The following is a 24,383-nucleotide window of genomic DNA, read 5'->3' on the forward strand; positions in this document are numbered from 1 at the left end:
CTCTTCCCTCCTGTTCTCATCACCTATACTCACCAGCTACGCTCTAACCTCCTCCCTTGGCTCTCTTCCCTCCTGTTCTCATCACCTATGCTCACCAGCTACGCTCTAACCTCCTCCCTGGGCTCTCTTGCCTCCTGTTCTCATCACCTATGCTCACCAGCTACGCTCTAACCTCCTCCCTGGAATCTCTTCCCTCCTATTCTCATCACCTATGCTCACCAGCTATGCTCTAACCTCCTCACTGGGCTCTCTTTCCTCTTGTTCTCATCACCTATGCTCACCAGATATGCTCTTACCTCCTCCCTGGGCTCTCTTCCCTCCTGTTCTCATCACCTATGCTCACCAGCTACGCTCTAACCTCCTCCCTGGGCTCTCTTCCCTCCTATTCTCATCACCTATGCTCACCAGCTGCGCTCTTCCCTCCTCCCTGGGCTCTCTTCCCTCCTGTTCTCATCACCTATGCTCACCAGCTACGCTCTAACCTCCTCCCTGGGCTCTCTTCCCTCCTGTTCTCATCACCTATGCTCACCAGCTACGCTCTAACCTCCTCCCTGGGCTCTCTTCCCTCCTGTTCTCATCACCTATGCTCACCAGCTACGCTCTAACCTCCTCCCTTTAATCTCTTCCCTCCTATTCTCATCACCTATGCTCACCAGCTATGCTCTAACCTCCTCACTGGGCTCTCTTTCCTCTTGTTCTCATCACCTATGCTCACCAGATATGCTCTTACCTCCTCCCTGGGCTCTCTTCCCTCCTGTTCTCATCACCTATGCTCACCAGCTATGCTCTAACCTCCTCCCTGGAATCTCTTCCCTCCTATTCTCATCACCTATGCTCACCAGCTATGCTCTTACCTCCTCTCTGGGCTCTCTTCCCTCCTGTTCTCATCACCTATGCTCACCAGCTATGCTCTAACCTCCTCACTGGGCTCTCTTTCCTCTTGTTCTCATCACCTATGCTCACCAGCTACGCTCTTACCTCCTCCCTGGGCTCTCTGCCCTCCTGTTCTCATCACCTATGCTCACCAGCTATGCTCTTACCTCCTCCCTGGGCTCTCTTCCCTCATGTCCTCATCACCTATGCTCACCAGCTGCACTGTAACCTCCTCCCTGGGCTCTCTTCCCTCCTGTTCTCATCACCTATGCTCACCAGCTATGCTCTAACCTCCTCCCTGGGCTCTCTTCCCTCCTGTTCTCATCACCTATGCTCACCAGCTGCACTGTAACCTCCTCCCTGGGCTCTCTTCCCTCCTGTTCTTATCACCTATGCTCACCAGCTACGCTCTAACCTCCTCCCTGGGCTCTCTGCCCTCCTGTTCTCATCACCTATGCTCACCAGCTATGCTCTAACCTCCTCCCTGGGCTCTCTTCCCTCCTGTTCTCATCACCTATGCTCTCCAGCTACGCTCTTACCTCCTCCCTGGTCTCTCTTCCCTCCTATTCTCATCACCTATGCTCACCAGCTACGCTCTAACCTCCTCCCTGGGCTCTCTTCCCTCCTATTCTCATCACCTATGCTCACCAGCTGCGCTCTTCCCTCCTCCCTGGGCTCTCTTCCCTCCTGTTCTCATCACCTATGCTCACCAGCTACGCTCTAACCTCCTCCCTGGGCTCTCTTCCCTCCTGTTCTCATCACCTATGCTCACCAGCTACGCTCTAACCTCCTCCCTGGGCTCTCTTCCCTCCTGTTCTCATCACCTATGCTCACCAGCTACGCTCTAACCTCCTCCCTTTAATCTCTTCCCTCCTATTCTCATCACCTATGCTCACCAGCTACGCTCTTACCTCCTCCCTGGGCTCTCTGCCCTCCTGTTCTCATCACCTATGCTCACCAGCTGCACTGTAACCTCCTCACTGGGCTCTCTTCCCTTCTGTCCTCATCACCTATGCTCATCAGCTACACTCTAACCTCCTCCCTGGGCTCTCTTCCCTCCTGTTCTCATCACCTATGCTCACCAGCTACGCTCTTACCTCCTCCCTGGGCTCTCTTCCCTCCTGTTCTCATCACCTATGCTCACCAGCTACGCTCTTACCTCCTCCCTGGGCTCTCTTTCCTCTTGTTCTCATCACCTATGCTCACCAGCTATGCTCTAACCTCCTCCATGGGCTCTCTTCCCTCCTGTTCTCATCACCTATGCTCACCAGCTGCACTTGAACCTCCTCCTTGGGCTCTCTGCCCCTTGGCTCTGCTCTCACAGTTTTAGCATCTCTTTCACTGGCTCTATACCGGTTAGCTGTGCCAACGCTAATGGCGCAGGTTTCACCTTGTGATGAATATTCCCATTGTACCTTATTATTCTCCCAGGCCATCAGTAGCTGTGATGAGCATTGTAATGTTGAACAGGGTTTTATTATAAGGGTTGTTTAAAAGGGTTAAGAAAATATTACAATATAGACTTACCCAGGACTTACCAGGACAAAAACAGACAGAAACATCCCACCAACGTTACAGAAAAACATCCTCCCTTCCTTTCATTCCTAATCATCTGTGCATCTCAGCGTATGTATATATTTTACCAACTATAATCCTCATGACCTCTAAGAACAAAATGTAACCAATTTTGTATAAAACCCATTACATTGTGATTTACATGTGATTGTACATACCTGTTTGTCACTTTGCTCTATCATGCACAGCTAACATACAGCTGAACAACACCAGTAAATAGACACCAGAACTGTTAACTTGAACAAGTGAAACCTTACACTCTCAGCCTAGAAAATTCTGGTTTAATCGCAAACAAACTATGTTCCACAAATTGATTTTCTGCATTGCTCTTCATGGAGTATTCATAAAGACCATTGCATCATTCAGTCTCCCAGCAACTCACCCCTCTGTACATGTTGCCCCCTCAATTATTCGCTCCCCTATTATTAGCACTCATGAGCTTTTTACTTCCCTATATTCATTGACAATAACATCTACAACCTCTCACCATAAAAAACTTTCACAAACCTCTGATACTCACATTTATCTCTCACTTCTGCTTCTGATAGCTGGTGACATTTCACCAAATCCGGGACCCAGCCACTTGCATAGCTCACATTCACCTGATTCACAGCAACATAGAAATCCAGCTAACCTCATAAACATCACATGTCTTCCATCACCCTCCAGGTCACTAAAATGTGCCTTATGGAATGCACACTCTGTTTGTAACAAATTAACATCCATCCATGACCTCTTCATATCTAACAACATCAATCTGCTGGCTATAACAGAAACCTGGCTCACACAATCTGACACAGCCTCCCCTGCAGCACTGGCACATGGTGATCTCCACTTTACACACACCTCCAGACCCGATAACCATAAAGGAGGAGGAGTTGGACTTTTACTTTCCCAATCTTTTGCATACACTGTTCTACCACTGGTTACATCACTCACATTTACATCATTTGAAGTACATTCCATTAGGGTTTACTCTCCTTTCTCTCTGCGTGTTGCAGCTATCTACTGCCCATCTGGGCATCAAAAACAATTTTTGGAAGATTTTTCTGCCTGGCTCCCTCACTTCCTATCCTCTGACATCTCCACCATTATCATGGGTGATTTAAATATTGCTATTGATTGTCCAAAATCTGCTGCTCACGCCTCCAAACTACTCTTTCTAACCTCCTCTCTTGGCCTCTCCCAATGGACTGACTCCTCTACTAATCAGGAGGGCCACTGCCTTGATCTAGAATTCACCAGACTATGCTCCATCTCTGAACTCACTAACACTCCTTTCCCCCTCTCAGATCACAACCTTATCACCTGCATGCTCTCCTCCGTTAATTCAAACCCTGTGTTGCTGATGTCCTCCAATCTTCCTCAAACCCACAGAAATATTAACACAATTAATCTTCACAAACTTTCCACTCCACTCCAACAACTGCTTTCACCTATTTCTGCACTCACCTCTCCTGAGATGGCTGTATCACACCTTAATGAGACCCTAGATCTAGCCCTTGATGAAGTGGCTCCAACTACCCATCACACTCCACGTAGGCCTAGATGTCAACCATGGCACTCCAAATTAACAAGACAACTACAAAAACTCACACGAAAACTTGAACGTCAGTGGCGTAAATCTCGTATTTCAAGTGACTTCCTCACATATAAGACTGTCTACCATTCTTATAAAAATGCCCTGGACACTGCCAAACAAACTTATTTCCAAACTCTTATCTCTGCTCAAGCCTCTAACCCCAAACGACTCTTTAATACATTTAAATCACTTCTGAATCCTCCCTCACCTACCCGACCAGCCACTATCAAGGCACAGGATCTTGCTTCCTACTTCAAGGAGAAGATTGATATGATCCGAGATGAAATGGTATGCTCTTCGGCAGCCAGTGACCTGCTCCGTTCTTTACCTGAACCCTCTGGCACTCTTTCTTCATTTGATCCCACAAATGAAGATGAAGTATCATCACTCTTCTCATCCTGCTTCTCTACTACCTCTCCTCTTGATCCTTTACCCTCACAAATAAGTAAAGCTCTGTCTCTGGTGCTCATCCCTATCTTAACTAACATCTGTAATCTCTCTCTCTCTCTACTGGTATTTTTCCTTCACTCTTAAAGCATGCAGTGATTACTCCCATTTAAAAAAAAAAAAAAAAAATTCTGACCCTAATGCTCTCTCAAACTACCGCCCTATCTCTCAGCTCCCTTGTCTCTCTAAGCTACTTGAGAGACTTGCCTACACTCGACTCACACACTTTCTTAACTCATACACTTTGTTGGACCCACTTCAGTCAGGCTTCCGTTCCCAACACTCCACAGAGACAGCACTGACTAAAGTGGTTAATGATTTGGTCACTACGAAGACTAAAGGCCACTACTCACTACTTATTCTTCTAGACCTATCTGCTGCATTTGACACTGTGACCACTCTCTTCTCATACAGACACTACAATCCCTAGGTCTTAAAGACACAGCCCTTTCTTGGTTCCTATCGTACCTATCTAACCGCTCCTTCAGTGTTCGCTTCTCTGAATCTACCTCCTCTTCGCTACCTCTTTCAGTTGGAGTACCGCAAGGCTCAGTCTTGGGTCCTCTGCGTTTCTCTATCTATACCTCATTTCTTGGTAAACTAATCAGCTCTTTTGGTTTTCAGTATCATCTGTACGCAGATGATACTCAAATCTACCTATCCCCCCCTGACTTGTCCCTATCTGTACTAGACCGTGTCACTGAATGCCTCTCTGCTGTTTCATCCTGGATGACATCTCGCCACCTCAAACTGAATATTTCAAAGACAGAGTTAATTATATTTCCACCGGCCAATAGTAGGTACCAACCTGATATCTCTATCACTGATGAAAACTTGAATATCTACCCTACCCCACAAGCTCGCTGCCTAGGTGTCATCCTTGACTCTGATCTGTCCTTTGTTCCCCACATTCAATCTGTCTCAAGATCATGTTACATACATCTAAAAAACATATCCAAAATACGACCATACCTTACACAAGACACTGCTAAAACTCTAATCCATGCTCTCATTATCTCCCGCATTGATTATTGCAATAGTCTCCTAACTGGTCTTCCCAAAACAAGACTCTCACCACTACAATCCATTCTGAATGCAGCGGCGAGGCTTATCTTCCTCGCTAGACGTTCATCGTCTGCAGATCCACTCTGTCAGTCCCTCCATTGGTTACCTGTATTCTACCGCATTCAATATAAAATACTTTTACTCACACACAAGGCCATTAACCAAACTACACCAACGTACATCACTTCGCTTATCTCAAAATATCTCCCAACCCGACCTCTTCGCTCTTCACAAGACCTGCGTCTCTCATCCACACTCATTACTCGCTCCCACTCACGATTGCAGGACTTTCATCGGGCTGCACCCACTCTGTGGAATGCCCTACCACGCACAATAAGACTCTCCTCTAGTCTCCAAACCTTCAAGCGTTCCCTGAAAACTCATCTCTTCAGACAAGCATATCAAATTCCAGAACCGCCCACATAAATTTCATAAACCTTCCTATCAAATTGCATCCACTCTGGACAGTCCACACATATCCTTACATGTCTTCTCATTCTATGCAATAGATAGGCATATGTATACAAGGAAAGGTGCTATTTCCCTATAGATTGTAAGCTTGTGAGCAGGGCCTTCCTACCTTTGACTGTTATCACCCAGTTTCTTATTATTATTTCAAATTGTAAAGCGCAACGGAATTTGCTGCGCTATATAAAAAACTGTTAATAAATAAATAAATGTTGTTTGCTGTATTGTACTGTCTTGTTGCGTGCCTTCTGTATGATGATGCAGACCATGTGGTGTCCTATAGCTAAAGATTATTACATATCATAATGACAAATCCTGTCCTAGCGTCTAAGGTAATACATACAGTATTTGTTCTGATTTTACTTACAGTGGATCTCTGAAACCAGTATGATCACATTGTCCTCCTGCAGTTACTGCTCCGATCACCCTCCTTCTCTCCTCCTGCCGTTACTGCTCCGATCACCCTCCTTCTCTCCTCCTGCCGTTACTCCTCCGATCACCCTCCTTCTCTCCTCCTGCCGTTACTGCTCCGATCACCCTCCTTCTCTCCTCCTGCTGTTACTGCTCTGATCACCCTCCTTCTCTCCTCCTGCCGTTACTGCTCCGATCACCCTCCTTCTCTCCTCCTGCTGTTACTGCTCCGATCACCCTCCTTCTCTCCTCCTGCCGTTACTGCTCTGATCACCCTCCTTCTCTCCTCCTGCCGTTACTGCTCCGATCACCCTCCTTCTCTCCTACTGCCGTTACTCCTCCGATCACCCTCCTTCTCTCCTCCTGCTGTTACTCCTCCGATCACCCTCCTTCTCTCCTCCTGCTGTTACTGCTCCGATCACCCTCCTTCTCTCCTCCTGCCGTTACTGCTCTGATCACCCTCCTTCTCTCCTCCTGCCGTTACTGCTCCGATCACCCTCCTTCTCTCCTCCTGCCGTTACTGCTCCGATCACCCTCCTTCTCTCCTCATGCTGTTACTGCTCTGATCACCCTCCTTCTCTCCTCCTGCCGTTACTGCTCCGATCACCCTCCTTCTCTCCTCCTGCCGTTACTGCTCCGATCACCCTCCTTCTCTCCTCCTGCCGTTACTGCTCCGATCACCCTCCTTCTCTCCTCCTGCCGTTACTGCTCCGATCACCCTCCTTCTCTCCTCCTGCCGTTACTGCTCCGATCACCCTCCTTCTCTCCTCCTGCCGTTACTGCTCTGATCACCCTCCTTCTCTCCTCCTGCCGTTACTGCTCCGATCACCCTCCTTCTCTCCTCCTGCCGTTACTGCTCCGATCACCCTCCTTCTCTCCTCCTGCTGTTACTGCTCTGATCACTCTCCTTCTCTCCTCCTGCTGTTACTGCTCCGATCACCCTCCTTCTCTCCTCCTTCTGTTACTGCTCCGATCACCCTCCTTCTCTCCTCCTGCTGTTACTGCTCTGATCACTCTCCTTCTCTCCTCCTGCCGTTACTGCTCCGATCACCCTCCTTCTCTCCTCCTGCCGTTACTGCTCTGATCACCCTCCTTCTCTCCTCCTGCCGTTACTGCTCCGATCACCCTCCTTCTCTCCTCCTGCCGTTACTGCTCCGATCACCCTCCTTCTCTCCTCCTGCTGTTACTGCTCTGATCACTCTCCTTCTCTCCTCCTGCTGTTACTGCTCCGATCACCCTCCTTCTCTCCTCCTGCTGTTACTGCTCCGATCACCCTCCTTCTCTCCTCCTGCTGTTACTGCTCTGATCACTCTCCTTCTCTCCTCCTGCCGTTACTGCTCCGATCACCCTCCTTCTCTCCTCCTGCCGTTACTGCTCTGATCACCCTTCTCCTCTCCTCCTGCTGTTACTCCTCCGATCACTCTCCTTCTCTCCTCCTGCTGTTACTGCTCCGATCACCCTCCTTCTCTCCTCCTGCTGTTACTCCTCCGATCACTCTCCTTCTCTCCTCCTGCTGTTACTGCTCCGATCACCCTCCTTCTCTCCTCCTGCTGTTACTGCTCCGATCACCCTCCTTCTCTCCTCCTGCTGTAACTGCTCTGATCACCCTCCTTCTCTCTTCCTGCCGTTACTGCTCCGATCACCCTCCTTCTCTCCTACTTCTGTTACTGCTCCGATCACCCTCCTTCTCTCCTCCTGCTGTTACTGCTCTGATCACCCTCCTTCTCTCCTCCTGCCGTTACTGCTCTGATCACCCTCCTTCTCTCCTCCTGCTGTTACTGCTCCGATCACTCTCCTTCTCTCCTCCTGCTGTTACTGCTCCGATCACTCTCCTTCTCTCCTCCTGCTGTTACTGCTCCGATCACTCTCCTTCTCTCCTCCTGCTGTTACTGCTCCGATCACCCTCCTTCTCTCCTCCTGCTGTTACTGCTCCGATCACTCTCCTTCTCTCCTCCTGCTGTTACTGCTCCAATCACCCTTCTTCTCTCCTCCTGCCGTTACTGCTCCGATCACCCTCCTTCTCTCCTCCTGCCGTTACTGCTCTGATCACCCTTCTTCTCTCCTCCTGCCGTTACTGCTCTGATCACCCTCCTTCTCTCCTCCTGCTGTTACTGCTCTGATCACCCTTCTTCTCTCCTCCTGCCGTTACTCCTCCGATCACCCTTCTTCTCTCCTCCTGCTGTTACTGCTCTGATCACTCTCCTTCTCTCCTCCTGCCGTTACTGCTCCGATCACTCTCCTTCTCTCCTCCTGCTGTTACTGCTCCGATCACCCTCCTTCTCTCCTACTGCCGTTACTGCTCCGATCACTCTCCTTCTCTCCTCCTGCCGTTACTGCTCCGATCACCCTCCTTCTCTCCTCCTGCTGTTATTGCTCTGATCACCCTCCTTCTCTCCTCCTTCTGTTACTGCTCTGATCACCCTCCTTCTCTCCTCCTGCTGTTACTGCTCCGATCACCCTCCTTCTCTCCTCCTGCTGTTACTGCTCCGATCACCCTCCTTCTCTCCTCCTGCCGTTACTGCTCCGATCACCCTCCTTCTCTCCTCCTGCCGTTACTGCTCCGATCACCCTCCTTCTCTCCTCCTGCCGTTACTGCTCCGATCACCCTCCTTCTCTCCTCCTGCTGTTACTGCTCAGATCACCCTCCTTCTCTCCTCCTTCTGTTACTGCTCTGATCACCCTCCTTCTCTCCTCCTGCTGTTACTGCTCCGATCACCCTCCTTCTATCCTCCTGCTGTTACTGCTCTGATCACCCTCCTTCTCTCCTCCTGCCGTTACTGCTCCGATCACCCTCCTTCTCTCCTCCTGCTGTTACTGCTCTGATCACCCTCCTTCTCTCCTCCTGCCGTTACTGCTCCGATCACCCTCCTTCTCTCCTCCTGCCGTTACTGCTCCGATCACCCTCCTTCTCTCCTCCTGCTGTTACTGCTCCGATCACTCTCCTTCTCTCCTCCTGCCGTTACTGCTCTGATCACCCTCCTTCTCTCCTCCTGCCGTTACTGCTCCGATCACCCTCCTTCTCTCCTCCTGCCGTTACTGCTCTGATCACCCTTCTTCTCTCCTCCTGCCGTTACTGCTCCGATCACCCTCCTTCTCTCCTCCTGCCGTTACTGCTCCAATCACCCTCCTTCTCTCCTCCTGCCGTTACTGCTCCGATCACCCTCCTTCTCTCCTCCTGCTGTTACTGCTCTGATCACCCTCCTTCTCTCCTCCTGCCGTTACTGCTCTGATCACCCTTCTTCTCTCCTCCTGCCGTTACTGCTCCGATCACCCTCCTTCTCTCCTCCTGCCGTTACTGCTCTGATCACCCTTCTTCTCTCCTCCTGCCGTTACTGCTCTGATCACCCTCCTTCTCTCCTCCTGCCGTTACTCCTCCGATCACCCTCCTTCTCTCCTCCTGCCGTTACTGCTCTGATCACCCTCCTTCTCTCCTCCTTCTGTTACTGCTCTGATCACCCTTCTTCTCTCCTCCTGCTGTTACTGCTCTGATCACCCTTCTTCTCTCCTCCTGCTGTTACTGCTCCGATCACCCTCCTTCTCTCCTCCTGCCGTTACTGCTCCGATCACTCTCCTTCTCTCCTCCTGCCGTTACTGCTCCGATCACTCTCCTTCTCTCCTCCTGCCGTTACTGCTCCGATCACCCTCCTTCTCTACTCCTGCCGTTACTGCTCTGATCACTCTCCTTCTCTCCTCCTGCCGTTACTCCTCCGATCACCCTCCTTCTCTCCTCCTGCCGTTACTCCTCCGATCACCCTCCTTCTCTCCTCCTGCCGTTACTGCTCTGATCACTCTCCTTCTCTCCTCCTGCCGTTACTCCTCCGATCACCCTTCTTCTCTCCTCCTGCTGTTACTGCTCTGATCACCCTCCTTCTCTCCTCCTGCCGTTACTGCTCCGATCACCCTCCTTCTCTCCTCCTGCTGTTACTGCTCTGATCACCCTTCTTCTCTCCTCCTGCCGTTACTGCTCCGATCACCCTCCTTCTCTCCTCCTGCCGTTACTCCTCCGATCACCCTTCTTCTCTCCTCCTGCTGTTACTGCTCTGATCACCCTCCTTCTCTCCTCCTGCTGTTACTGCTCCGATCACTCTCCTTCTCTCCTCCTGCCGTTACTGCTCCGATCACTCTCCTTCTCTCCTCCTGCTGTTACTCCTCCGATCACTCTCCTTCTCTCCTCCTGCTGTTACTGCTCTGATCACCCTCCTTCTCTCCTCCTGCTGTTACTGCTCCAATCACCCTCCTTCTCTCCTCCTACTGTTACTCCTCCGATCACTCTCCTTCTCTCCTCCTGCTGTTACTGCTCTGATCACCCTCCTTCTCTCCTCCTGCTGTTACTGCTCCAATCACCCTCCTTCTCTCCTCCTGCTGTTACTCCTCCGATCACTCTCCTTCTCTCCTCCTGCTGTTACTGCTCTGATCACCCTCCTTCTCTCCTCCTGCTGTTACTGCTCCGATCACCCTCCTTCTCTCCTCCTGCTGTTACTGCTCTGATCACTCTCCTTCTCTCCTCCTGCCGTTACTGCTCCGATCACCCTCCTTATCTCCTCCTGCCGTTACTGCTCTGATCACCCTCCTTCTCTCCTCCTACTGTTACTGCTCTGATCACCCTTCTTCTCTCCTCCTGCTGTTACTGCTCCGATCACCCTCCTTCTCTCCTCCTGCCGTTACTGCTCCGATCACTCTCCTTCTCTCCTCCTGCCGTTACTGCTCCGATCACCCTCCTTCTCTCCTCCTGCCGTTACTGCTCTGATCACCCTCCTTCTCTCCTCCTGCCGTTACTGCTCCGATCACTCTCCTTCTCTCCTCCTGCCGTTACTGCTCCGATCACCCTCCTTCTCTCCTCCTGCTGTTACTCCTCCGATCACTCTCCTTCTCTCCTCCTGCCGTTACTGCTCTGATCACTCTCCTTCTCTCCTCCTGCCGTTACTCCTCCGATCACCCTCCTTCTCTCCTCCTGCTGTTACTCCTCCGATCACTCTCCTTCTCTCCTCCTGCCGTTACTGCTCTGATCACCCTCCTTCTCTCCTCCTGCTGTTACTCCTCCGATCACTCTCCTTCTCTCCTCCTGCCGTTACTGCTCTGATCACTCTCCTTCTCTCCTCCTGCCGTTACTCCTCCGATCACCCTCCTTCTCTCCTCCTGCTGTTACTACTCTGATCACCCTCCTTCTCTCCTCCTGCCGTTACTGCTCCGATCACCCTCCTTCTCTCCTCCTGCTGTTACTGCTCTGATCACCCTTCTTCTCTCCTCCTGCCGTTACTGCTCCGATCACCCTCCTTCTCTCCTCCTGCCGTTACTCCTCCGATCACCCTTCTTCTCTCCTCCTGCTGTTACTGCTCTGATCACCCTCCTTCTCTCCTCCTGCTGTTACTGCTCCGATCACTCTCCTTCTCTCCTCCTGCCGTTACTGCTCCGATCACTCTCCTTCTCTCCTCCTGCTGTTACTGCTCCGATCACCCTCCTTCTCTCCTCCTGCTGTTACTGCTCCGATCACCCTCCTTCTCTCCTCCTGCTGTTACTGCTCTGATCACCCTTCTTCTCTCCTCCTGCCGTTACTGCTCAGATCACTCTCCTTCTCTCCTCCTGCCGTTACTGCTCTGATCACCCTCCTTCTCTCCTCCTGCTGTTACTCCTCCGATCACCCTCCTTCTCTCCTCCTGCTGTTACTCCTCCGATCACTCTCCTTCTCTCCTCCTGCTGTTACTCCTCCGATCACTCTCCTTCTCTCCTCCTGCTGTTACTGCTCTGATCACCCTCCTTCTCTCCTCCTGCCGTTACTGCTCTGATCACTCTCCTTCTCTCCTCCTGCCGTTACTGCTCCGATCACCCTCCTTCTCTCCTCCTGCTGTTACTCCTCCGATCACTCTCCTTCTCTCCTCCTGCCGTTACTGCTCTGATCACCCTTCTTCTCTCCTCCTGCTGTTACTGCTCTGATCACCCTCCTTCTCTCCTCCTGCCGTTACTGCTCCGATCACCCTCCTTCTCTCCTCCTGCTGTTACTGCTCTGATAACCCTTCTTCTCTCCTCCTGCTGTTACTGCTCTGATCACCCTCCTTCTCTCCTCCTGCTGTTACTGCTCCGATCACTCTCCTTCTCTCCTCCTGCCGTTACTGCTCCGATCACCCTCCTTCTCTCCTCCTGCCGTTACTCCTCCGATCACCCTCCTTCTCTCCTCCTGCTGTTACTGCTCCGATCACCCTCCTTCTCTCCTCCTGCTGTTACTGCTCCGATCACTCTCCTTCTCTCCTCCTGCCGTTACTGCTCCGATCACCCTCCTTCTCTCCTCCTGCCGTTACTGCTCTGATCACCCTCCTTCTCTCCTCCTGCCATTACTGCTCCGATCACCCTCCTTCTCTCCTCCTGCTGTTACTGCTCTGATCACCCTTCTTCTCTCCTCCTGCCGTTACTGCTCTGATCACCCTCCTTCTCTCCTCCTTCTGTTACTGTTCTGATCACCCTCCTTCTCTCCTCTTGCTGTTACTCCTCCGATCACCCTCCTTCTCTCCTCCTGCTGTTACTCCTCCGATCACTCTCCTTCTCTCCTCCTGCTGTTACTCCTCCGATCACTCTCCTTCTCTCCTCCTGCTGTTACTGCTCTGATCACCCTCCTTCTCTCCTCCTGCCGTTACTGCTCTGATCACTCTCCTTCTCTCCTCCTGCCGTTACTGCTCCGATCACTCTCCTTCTCTCCTCCTTCTGTTACTGTTCTGATCACCCTCCTTCTCTCCTCTTGCTGTTACTCCTCCGATCACCCTCCTTCTCTCCTCCTGCTGTTACTCCTCCGATCACTCTCCTTCTCTCCTCCTGCTGTTACTCCTCCGATCACTCTCCTTCTCTCCTCCTGCTGTTACTGCTCTGATCACCCTTCTTCTCTCCTCCTGCTGTTACTGCTCCGATCACCCTCCTTCTCTCCTCCTGCCGTTACTGCTCTGATCACTCTCCTTCTCTCCTCCTGCCGTTACTGCTCCGATCACCCTCCTTCTCTCCTCCTGCTGTTACTCCTCCGATCACTCTCCTTCTCTCCTCCTGCCGTTACTGCTCTGATCACTCTCCTTCTCTCCTCTTGCTGTTACTGCTCCGTTCACCCTCCTTCTCTCCTCCTGCTGTTACTCCTCCGATCACCTTCCTTCTCTCCTCCTGCTGTTACTGCTCTGATCACCCTCCTTCTCTCCTCCTGCTGTTACTCCTCCGATCACCCTCCTTCTCTCCTCCTGCTGTTACTGCTCCAATCACCCTCCTTCTCTCCTCCTGCTATTACTGCTCTGATCACCCTTCTTCTCTCCTCCTGCCGTTACTGCTCCGATCACCCTCCTTCTCTCCTCCTGCTGTTACTGCTCCGATCACCCTCCTTCTCTCCTCCTGCCGTTACTGCTCCGATCACCCTCCTTCTCTCCTCCTGCCTTTACTGCTCCGAACACTCTCCTTCTCTCCTTCTTCTGTTACTGCTCCGATCACCCTCCTTCTCTCCTCCTGCCGTTCTGCTCCGATCACTCTTTCTCGCCTCCTGCCGTTACTGCTCCGATCACCCTCCTTCTCTCCTCCTGCTTTTACTGCTCCGAACACCCTCCTTCTCTCCTCCTGCCGTTACTGCTCCGATCACCCTCCTTCTCTCCTTCTTCTGTTACTGCTCCGATCACCCTCCTTCTCTCCTCCTGCTGTTACTGCTCCGATCACCCTCCTTCTCTCCTTCTTCTGTTACTGCTCCGATCACCCTCCTTCTCTTCTCCTGCCGTTACTGCTCCGATCACCCTCCTTCTCTCCTTCTTCTGTTACTGCTCCGATCACTCTCCTTCTCTCCTCCTGCCGTTACTGCTCCGATCACCCTCCTTCTCTCCTCCTGCCGTTACTCATCCGATCACCCTCCTTCTCTCCTCCTGCTGTTACTGCTCTGATCACCCTCCTTCTCTCCTCCTGCTGTTACTGCTCCGATCACTCTCCTTCTCTCCTCCTGCCGTTACTGCTCTGATCACCCTCCTTCTCTCCTCCTGCTGTTACTGCTCTGATCACCCTCCTTCTCTCCTCCTGCTGTTACTGCTCTGATCACCCTCCTTCTCTCCTCCTTCTGTTACTGCTCCGATCACCCTCCTTCTCTCCTCTTGCTGTTACTCCTCCGATCACCCTCCTTCTCTCCTCCTGCTGTTACTGCTCCGATCACCCTCCTTCTCTCCTCCTTCTGTTACTCCTCCGATCACTCTCCTTCTCTCCTCCTGCTGTTACTGCTCTGATCACCCTCCTTCTCTCCTCCTGCTGTTACTGCTCTGATCACCCTCCTTCTCTCCTCCTGCCGTTACTGCTCCGATCACTCTCCTTCTCTCCTCCTGCCGTTACTGCTCCGATCACCCTCCTTCTCTCCTCCTGCTGTTACTGCTCCGATCACCCTCCTTCTCTCCTCCTGCTGTTACTGCTCCGATCACCCTCCTTCTCTCCTCCTGCTGTTATTGCTCTGATCACCCTCCTTCTCTCCTCCTGCCGTTACTGCTCTGATCACTCTCCTTCTCTCCTCTTGCTGTTACTCCTCCGATCACCCTCCTTCTCTCCTCCTGCTGTTACTCCTCCGATCACACTCCTTCTCTCCTCCTGCTGTTACTGCTCTGATCACTCTCCTTCTCTCCTCTTGCTGTTACTCCTCCGATCACCCTCCTTCTCTCCTCCTGCTGTTACTCCTCCGATCACTCTCCTTCTCTCCTCCTGCTGTTACTCCTCCGATCACCCTCCTTCTCTCCTCCTGCTGTTACTCCTCCGATCACTCTCCTTCTCTCCTCCTGCCGTTACTGCTCTGATCACCCTTCTTCTCTCCTCCTGCCGTTACTGCTCCGATCACCCTCCTTCTCTCCTCCTGCCGTTACTGCTCCAATCACCCTCCTTCTCTCCTCCTGCCGTTACTGCTCCGATCACCCTCCTTCTCTCCTCCTGCTGTTACTGCTCTGATCACCCTCCTTCTCTCCTCCTGCCGTTACTGCTCTGATCACCCTTCTTCTCTCCTCCTGCCGTTACTGCTCCGATCACCCTCCTTCTCTCCTCCTGCCGTTACTGCTCTGATCACCCTTCTTCTCTCCTCCTGCCGTTACTGCTCTGATCACCCTCCTTCTCTCCTCCTGCCGTTACTCCTCCGATCACCCTCCTTCTCTCCTCCTGCCGTTACTGCTCTGATCACCCTCCTTCTCTCCTCCTTCTGTTACTGCTCTGATCACCCTTCTTCTCTCCTCCTGCTGTTACTGCTCTGATCACCCTTCTTCTCTCCTCCTGCTGTTACTGCTCCGATCACCCTCCTTCTCTCCTCCTGCCGTTACTGCTCCGATCACTCTCCTTCTCTCCTCCTGCCGTTACTGCTCCGATCACTCTCCTTCTCTCCTCCTGCCGTTACTGCTCCGATCACCCTCCTTCTCTACTCCTGCCGTTACTGCTCTGATCACTCTCCTTCTCTCCTCCTGCCGTTACTCCTCCGATCACCCTCCTTCTCTCCTCCTGCCGTTACTCCTCCGATCACCCTCCTTCTCTCCTCCTGCCGTTACTGCTCTGATCACTCTCCTTCTCTCCTCCTGCCGTTACTCCTCCGATCACCCTTCTTCTCTCCTCCTGCTGTTACTGCTCTGATCACCCTCCTTCTCTCCTCCTGCCGTTACTGCTCCGATCACCCTCCTTCTCTCCTCCTGCTGTTACTGCTCTGATCACCCTTCTTCTCTCCTCCTGCCGTTACTGCTCCGATCACCCTCCTTCTCTCCTCCTGCCGTTACTCCTCCGATCACCCTTCTTCTCTCCTCCTGCTGTTACTGCTCTGATCACCCTCCTTCTCTCCTCCTGCTGTTACTGCTCCGATCACTCTCCTTCTCTCCTCCTGCCGTTACTGCTCCGATCACTCTCCTTCTCTCCTCCTGCTGTTACTCCTCCGATCACTCTCCTTCTCTCCTCCTGCTGTTACTGCTCTGATCACCCTCCTTCTCTCCTCCTGCTGTTACTGCTCCAATCACCCTCCTTCTCTCCTCCTACTGTTACTCCTCCGATCACTCTCCTTCTCTCCTCCTGCTGTTACTGCTCTGATCACCCTCCTTCTCTCCTCCTGCTGTTACTGCTCCAATCACCCTCCTTCTCTCCTCCTGCTGTTACTCCTCCGATCACTCTCCTTCTCTCCTCCTGCTGTTACTGCTCTGATCACCCTCCTTCTCTCCTCCTGCTGTTACTGCTCCGATCACCCTCCTTCTCTCCTCCTGCTGTTACTGCTCTGATCACTCTCCTTCTCTCCTCCTGCCGTTACTGCTCCGATCACCCTCCTTATCTCCTCCTGCCGTTACTGCTCTGATCACCCTCCTTCTCTCCTCCTACTGTTACTGCTCTGATCACCCTTCTTCTCTCCTCCTGCTGTTACTGCTCCGATCACCCTCCTTCTCTCCTCCTGCCGTTACTGCTCCGATCACTCTCCTTCTCTCCTCCTGCCGTTACTGCTCCGATCACCCTCCTTCTCTCCTCCTGCCGTTACTGCTCTGATCACCCTCCTTCTCTCCTCCTGCCGTTACTGCTCCGATCACTCTCCTTCTCTCCTCCTGCCGTTACTGCTCCGATCACCCTCCTTCTCTCCTCCTGCTGTTACTCCTCCGATCACTCTCCTTCTCTCCTCCTGCCGTTACTGCTCTGATCACTCTCCTTCTCTCCTCCTGCCGTTACTCCTCCGATCACCCTCCTTCTCTCCTCCTGCTGTTACTCCTCCGATCACTCTCCTTCTCTCCTCCTGCCGTTACTGCTCTGATCACCCTCCTTCTCTCCTCCTGCTGTTACTCCTCCGATCACTCTCCTTCTCTCCTCCTGCCGTTACTGCTCTGATCACTCTCCTTCTCTCCTCCTGCCGTTACTCCTCCGATCACCCTCCTTCTCTCCTCCTGCTGTTACTACTCTGATCACCCTCCTTCTCTCCTCCTGCCGTTACTGCTCCGATCACCCTCCTTCTCTCCTCCTGCTGTTACTGCTCTGATCACCCTTCTTCTCTCCTCCTGCCGTTACTGCTCCGATCACCCTCCTTCTCTCCTCCTGCCGTTACTCCTCCGATCACCCTTCTTCTCTCCTCCTGCTGTTACTGCTCTGATCACCCTCCTTCTCTCCTCCTGCTGTTACTGCTCCGATCACTCTCCTTCTCTCCTCCTGCCGTTACTGCTCCGATCACTCTCCTTCTCTCCTCCTGCTGTTACTGCTCCGATCACCCTCCTTCTCTCCTCCTGCTGTTACTGCTCCGATCACCCTCCTTCTCTCCTCCTGCTGTTACTGCTCTGATCACCCTTCTTCTCTCCTCCTGCCGTTACTGCTCAGATCACTCTCCTTCTCTCCTCCTGCCGTTACTGCTCTGATCACCCTCCTTCTCTCCTCCTGCTGTTACTCCTCCGATCACCCTCCTTCTCTCCTCCTGCTGTTACTCCTCCGATCACTCTCCTTCTCTCCTCCTGCTGTTACTCCTCCGATCACTCTCCTTCTCTCCTCCTGCTGTTACTGCTCTGATCACCCTCCTTCTCTCCTCCTGCCGTTACTGCTCTGATCACTCTCCTTCTCTCCTCCTGCCGTTACTGCTCCGATCACCCTCCTTCTCTCCTCCTGCTGTTACTCCTCCGATCACTCTCCTTCTCTCCTCCTGCCGTTACTGCTCTGATCACCCTTCTTCTCTCCTCCTGCTGTTACTGCTCTGATCACCCTCCTTCTCTCCTCCTGCCGTTACTGCTCCGATCACCCTCCTTCTCTCCTCCTGCTGTTACTGCTCTGATAACCCTTCTTCTCTCCTCCTGCTGTTACTACTCTGATCACCCTCCTTCTCTCCTCCTGCTGTTACTGCTCCGATCACTCTCCTTCTCTCCTCCTGCCGTTACTGCTCCGATCACCCTCCTTCTCTCCTCCTGCCGTTACTCCTCCGATCACCCTCCTTCTCTCCTCCTGCTGTTACTGCTCCGATCACCCTCCTTCTCTCCTCCTGCTGTTACTGCTCCGATCACTCTCCTTCTCTCCTCCTGCCGTTACTGCTCCGATCACCCTCCTTCTCTCCTCCTGCCGTTACTGCTCTGATCACCCTCCTTCTCTCCTCCTGCCATTACTGCTCCGATCACCCTCCTTCTCTCCTCCTGCTGTTACTGCTCTGATCACCCTTCTTCTCTCCTCCTGCCGTTACTGCTCTGATCACCCTCCTTCTCTCCTCCTTCTGTTACTGTTCTGATCACCCTCCTTCTCTCCTCTTGCTGTTACTCCTCCGATCACCCTCCTTCTCTCCTCCTGCTGTTACTCCTCCGATCACTCTCCTTCTCTCCTCCTGCTGTTACTCCTCCGATCACTCTCCTTCTCTCCTCCTGCTGTTACTGCTCCGATCACCCTCCTTCTCTCCTCCTGCCGTTACTGCTCTGATCACCCTCCTTCTCTCCTCCTGCCATTACTGCTCCGATCACCCTCCTTCTCTCCTCCTGCTGTTACTGCTCTGATCACCCTTCTTCTCTCCTCCTGCCGTTACTGCTCTGATCACCCTCCTTCTCTCCTCCTGCTGTTACTACTCTGATCACCCTCCTTCTCTCCTCCTGCCGTTACTGCTCCGATCACCCTCCTTCTCTCCTCCTGCTGTTACTGCTCTGATCACCCTTCTTCTCTCCTCCTGCCGTTACTGCTCCGATCACCCTCCTTCTCTCCTCCTGCCGTTACTCCTCCGATCACCCTTCTTCTCTCCTCCTGCTGTTACTGCTCTGATCACCCTCCTTCTCTCCTCCTGCTGTTACTGCTCCGATCACTCTCCTTCTCTCCTCCTGCCGTTACTGCTCCGATCACTCTCCTTCTCTCCTCCTGCTGTTACTGCTCCGATCACCCTCCTTCTCTCCTCCTGCTGTTACTGCTCCGATCACCCTCCTTCTCTCCTCCTGCTGTTACTGCTCTGATCACCCTTCTTCTCTCCTCCTGCCGTTACTGCTCAGATCACTCTCCTTCTCTCCTCCTGCCGTTACTGCTCTGATCACCCTCCTTCTCTCCTCCTGCTGTTACTCCTCCGATCACCCTCCTTCTCTCCTCCTGCTGTTACTCCTCCGATCACTCTCCTTCTCTCCTCCTGCTGTTACTCCTCCGATCACTCTCCTTCTCTCCTCCTGCTGTTACTGCTCTGATCACCCTCCTTCTCTCCTCCTGCCGTTACTGCTCTGATCACTCTCCTTCTCTCCTCCTGCCGTTACTGCTCCGATCACCCTCCTTCTCTCCTCCTGCTGTTACTCCTCCGATCACTCTCCTTCTCTCCTCCTGCCGTTACTGCTCTGATCACCCTTCTTCTCTCCTCCTGCTGTTACTGCTCTGATCACCCTCCTTCTCTCCTCCTGCCGTTACTGCTCCGATCACCCTCCTTCTCTCCTCCTGCTGTTACTGCTCTGATAACCCTTCTTCTCTCCTCCTGCTGTTACTGCTCTGATCACCCTCCTTCTCTCCTCCTGCTGTTACTGCTCCGATCACTCTCCTTCTCTCCTCCTGCCGTTACTGCTCCGATCACCCTCCTTCTCTCCTCCTGCCGTTACTCCTCCGATCACCCTCCTTCTCTCCTCCTGCTGTTACTGCTCCGATCACCCTCCTTCTCTCCTCCTGCTGTTACTGCTCCGATCACTCTCCTTCTCTCCTCCTGCCGTTACTGCTCCGATCACCCTCCTTCTCTCCTCCTGCCGTTACTGCTCTGATCACCCTCCTTCTCTCCTCCTGCCATTACTGCTCCGATCACCCTCCTTCTCTCCTCCTGCTGTTACTGCTCTGATCACCCTTCTTCTCTCCTCCTGCCGTTACTGCTCTGATCACCCTCCTTCTCTCCTCCTTCTGTTACTGTTCTGATCACCCTCCTTCTCTCCTCTTGCTGTTACTCCTCCGATCACCCTCCTTCTCTCCTCCTGCTGTTACTCCTCCGATCACTCTCCTTCTCTCCTCCTGCTGTTACTCCTCCGATCACTCTCCTTCTCTCCTCCTGCTGTTACTGCTCTGATCACCCTCCTTCTCTCCTCCTGCCGTTACTGCTCTGATCACTCTCCTTCTCTCCTCCTGCCGTTACTGCTCCGATCACTCTCCTTCTCTCCTCCTTCTGTTACTGTTCTGATCACCCTCCTTCTCTCCTCTTGCTGTTACTCCTCCGATCACCCTCCTTCTCTCCTCCTGCTGTTACTCCTCCGATCACTCTCCTTCTCTCCTCCTGCTGTTACTCCTCCGATCACTCTCCTTCTCTCCTCCTGCTGTTACTGCTCTGATCACCCTTCTTCTCTCCTCCTGCTGTTACTGCTCCGATCACCCTCCTTCTCTCCTCCTGCCGTTACTGCTCTGATCACTCTCCTTCTCTCCTCCTGCCGTTACTGCTCCGATCACCCTCCTTCTCTCCTCCTGCTGTTACTCCTCCGATCACTCTCCTTCTCTCCTCCTGCCGTTACTGCTCTGATCACTCTCCTTCTCTCCTCTTGCTGTTACTGCTCCGTTCACCCTCCTTCTCTCCTCCTGCTGTTACTCCTCCGATCACCTTCCTTCTCTCCTCCTGCTGTTACTGCTCTGATCACCCTCCTTCTCTCCTCCTGCTGTTACTCCTCCGATCACCCTCCTTCTCTCCTCCTGCTGTTACTGCTCCAATCACCCTCCTTCTCTCCTCCTGCTATTACTGCTCTGATCACCCTTCTTCTCTCCTCCTGCCGTTACTGCTCCGATCACCCTCCTTCTCTCCTCCTGCTGTTACTGCTCCGATCACCCTCCTTCTCTCCTCCTGCCATTACTGCTCCGATCACCCTCCTTCTCTCCTCCTGCCTTTACTGCTCCGAACACTCTCCTTCTCTCCTTCTTCTGTTACTGCTCCGATCACCCTCCTTCTCTCCTCCTGCCGTTCTGCTCCGATCACTCTTTCTCGCCTCCTGCCGTTACTGCTCCGATCACCCTCCTTCTCTCCTCCTGCTTTTACTGCTCCGAACACCCTCCTTCTCTCCTCCTGCCGTTACTGCTCCGATCACCCTCCTTCTCTCCTTCTTCTGTTACTGCTCCGATCACCCTCCTTCTCTCCTCCTGCTGTTACTGCTCCGATCACCCTCCTTCTCTCCTTCTTCTGTTACTGCTCCGATCACCCTCCTTCTCTTCTCCTGCCGTTACTGCTCCGATCACCCTCCTTCTCTCCTTCTTCTGTTACTGCTCCGATCACTCTCCTTCTCTCCTCCTGCCGTTACTGCTCCGATCACCCTCCTTCTCTCCTCCTGCCGTTACTCATCCGATCACCCTCCTTCTCTCCTCCTGCTGTTACTGCTCTGATCACCCTCCTTCTCTCCTCCTGCTGTTACTGCTCCGATCACTCTCCTTCTCTCCTCCTGCCGTTACTGCTCTGATCACCCTCCTTCTCTCCTCCTGCTGTTACTGCTCTGATCACCCTCCTTCTCTCCTCCTGCTGTTACTGCTCTGATCACCCTCCTTCTCTCCTCCTTCTGTTACTGCTCCGATCACCCTCCTTCTCTCCTCTTGCTGTTACTCCTCCGATCACCCTCCTTCTCTCCTCCTGCTGTTACTGCTCCGATCACCCTCCTTCTCTCCTCCTTCTGTTACTCCTCCGATCACTCTCCTTCTCTCCTCCTGCTGTTACTGCTCTGATCACCCTCCTTCTCTCCTCCTGCTGTTACTGCTCTGATCACCCTCCTTCTCTCCTCCTGCCGTTACTGCTCCGATCACTCTCCTTCTCTCCTCCTGCTGTTACTGCTCCGATCACCCTCCTTCTCTCCTCCTGCTGTTACTGCTCCGATCACCCTCCTTCTCTCCTCCTGCTGTTATTGCTCTGATCACCCTCCTTCTCTCCTCCTGCTGTTACTGCTCCGATCACCCTCCTTCTCTCCTCCTGCTGTTACTGCTCCGATCACCCTCCTTCTCTCCTCCTGCTGTTATTGCTCTGATCACCCTCCTTCTCTCCTCCTGCCGTTACTGCTCTGATCACTCTCCTTCTCTCCTCTTGCTGTTACTCCTCCGATCACCCTCCTTCTCTCCTCCTGCTGTTACTCCTCCGATCACACTCCTTCTCTCCTCCTGCTGTTACTGCTCTGATCACTCTCCTTCTCTCCTCTTGCTGTTACTCCTCCGATCACCCTCCTTCTCTCCTCCTGCTGTTACTCCTCCGATCACTCTCCTTCTCTCCTCCTGCTGTTACTCCTCCGATCACCCTCCTTCTCTCCTCCTGCTGTTACTCCTCCGATCACTCTCCTTCTCTCCTCCTGCTGTTACTGCTCCGATCACCCTCCTTCTCTCCTCCTGCTGTTACTGCTCTGATCACCCTCCTTCTCTCCTCCTGCCGTTACTGCTCCGATCACTCTCCTTCTCTCCTCCTGCCGTTACTGCTCCGATCACCCTCCTTCTCTCCTCCTGCTGTTACTGCTCCGATCACCCTCCTTCTCTCCTCCTGCTGTTACTGCTCTGATCACCCTCCTTCTCTACTCCTGCTGTTACTGCTCCGATCACCCTCCTTCTCTCCTCCTGCCGTTACTGCTCCGATCACTCTCCTTCTCTCCTCCTGCCGTTACTGCTCTGATCACTCTCCTTCTCTCCTCCTGCCGTTACTCCTCCGATCACCCTCCTTCTCTCCTCCTGCCGTTACTGCTCTGATAACCCTCCTTCTCTCCTCCTGCTGTTACTCCTCCGATCACCCTCCTTCTCTCCTCCTGCCGTTACTGCTCCGATCACTCTCCTTCTCTACTCCTGCCGTTACTGCTCCGATCACCCTCCTTCTCTCCTCCGATCACCCTCCTTATCTCCTCCTGCCGTTATTGCTCCGATCACCCTCCTTCTCTCCTCCTGCCGTTACTGCTCCGATCACCCTCCTTCTCTCCTCCTGCCGTTACTGCTCCGATCACCCTCCTTCTCTCCTCCTGCTGTTACTGCTCCGATCACCCTCCTTCTCTCCTCCTGCCGTTACTGCTCCGATCACTCTGCTTCTCTCCTCCTGCCGTTACTGCTCTGATCACTCTCCTTCTCTCCTCCTGCCGTTACTCCTCCGATCACCCTCCTTCTCTCCTCCTGCCGTTACTGCTCTGATAACCCTCCTTCTCTCCTCCTGCTGTTACTCCTCCGATCACCCTCCTTCTCTCCTCCTGCCGTTACTGCTCTGATAACCCTCCTTCTCTCCTCCTGCTGTTACTCCTCCGATCACCCTCCTTCTCTCCTCCTGCCGTTACTGCTCCGATCACTCTCCTTCTCTCCTCCTGCCGTTACTGCTCCGATCACCCTCCTTCTCTCCTCCTGTCGTTACTGCTCCGATCACCCTCCTTATCTCCTCCTGCCGTTATTGCTCCGATCACCCTCCTTCTCTCCTCCTGCCGTTACTGCTCCGATCACCCTCCTTCTCTCCTCCTGCCGTTACTGCTCCGATCACCCTCCTTCTCTCCTCCTGCTGTTACTGCTCCGATCACCCTCCTTCTCTCCTCCTGCCGTTACTGCTCCGATCACCCTCCTTCTCTCCTCCTGCTGTTACTGCTCCGATCACGCTCCTTCTCTCCTCCTGCCGTTACTGCTCCGATCACCCTCCTTCTCTCCTCCTGCTGTTACTGCTCCGATCACCCTCCTTCTCTCCTCCTGCCGTTACTGCTCCGATCACCCTCCTTCTCTCCTCCTGCTGTTACTGCTCCGATCACTCTCCTTCTCTCCTCCTGCCGTTACTGCTCTGATCACCCTCCTTCTCTCCTCCTTCTGTTACTGCTCTGATCACCCTCCTTCTCTCCTCCTGCTGTTACTGCTCCGATCACTCTCCTTCTCTCCTCCTGCCGTTACTGCTCTGATCACCCTCCTTCTCTCCTCCTTCTGTTACTGCTCCGATCACCCTCCTTCTCTCCTCCTGCTGTTACTGCTCCGATCACCCTCCTTCTCTCCTCCTGCCGTTACTGCTCCGATCACTCTCCTTCTCTCCTCCTGCCGTTACTGCTCTGATCACTCTCCTTCTCTCCTCCTGCCGTTACTCCTCCGATCACCCTCCTTCTCTCCTCCTGCCGTT

The 24,383-nt window shown here is 53.1% G+C and overlaps 1 protein-coding gene across 1 annotated transcript in view; it reads left to right on the plus strand.

Annotated features, from left to right (window-relative positions):
* LOC134988793 (transient receptor potential cation channel subfamily M member 2-like) overlaps positions 1 to 24,383 on the plus strand; it is a 734,670-nt gene that overhangs the window by 198,320 nt on the left and 511,967 nt on the right. The gene's annotated exons all lie outside the window — the stretch shown is intronic.

This window comes from Pseudophryne corroboree, chromosome 2, assembly GCF_028390025.1.
Source record: "Pseudophryne corroboree isolate aPseCor3 chromosome 2, aPseCor3.hap2, whole genome shotgun sequence".
Lineage (NCBI taxonomy): Eukaryota > Metazoa > Chordata > Amphibia > Anura > Myobatrachidae > Pseudophryne > Pseudophryne corroboree.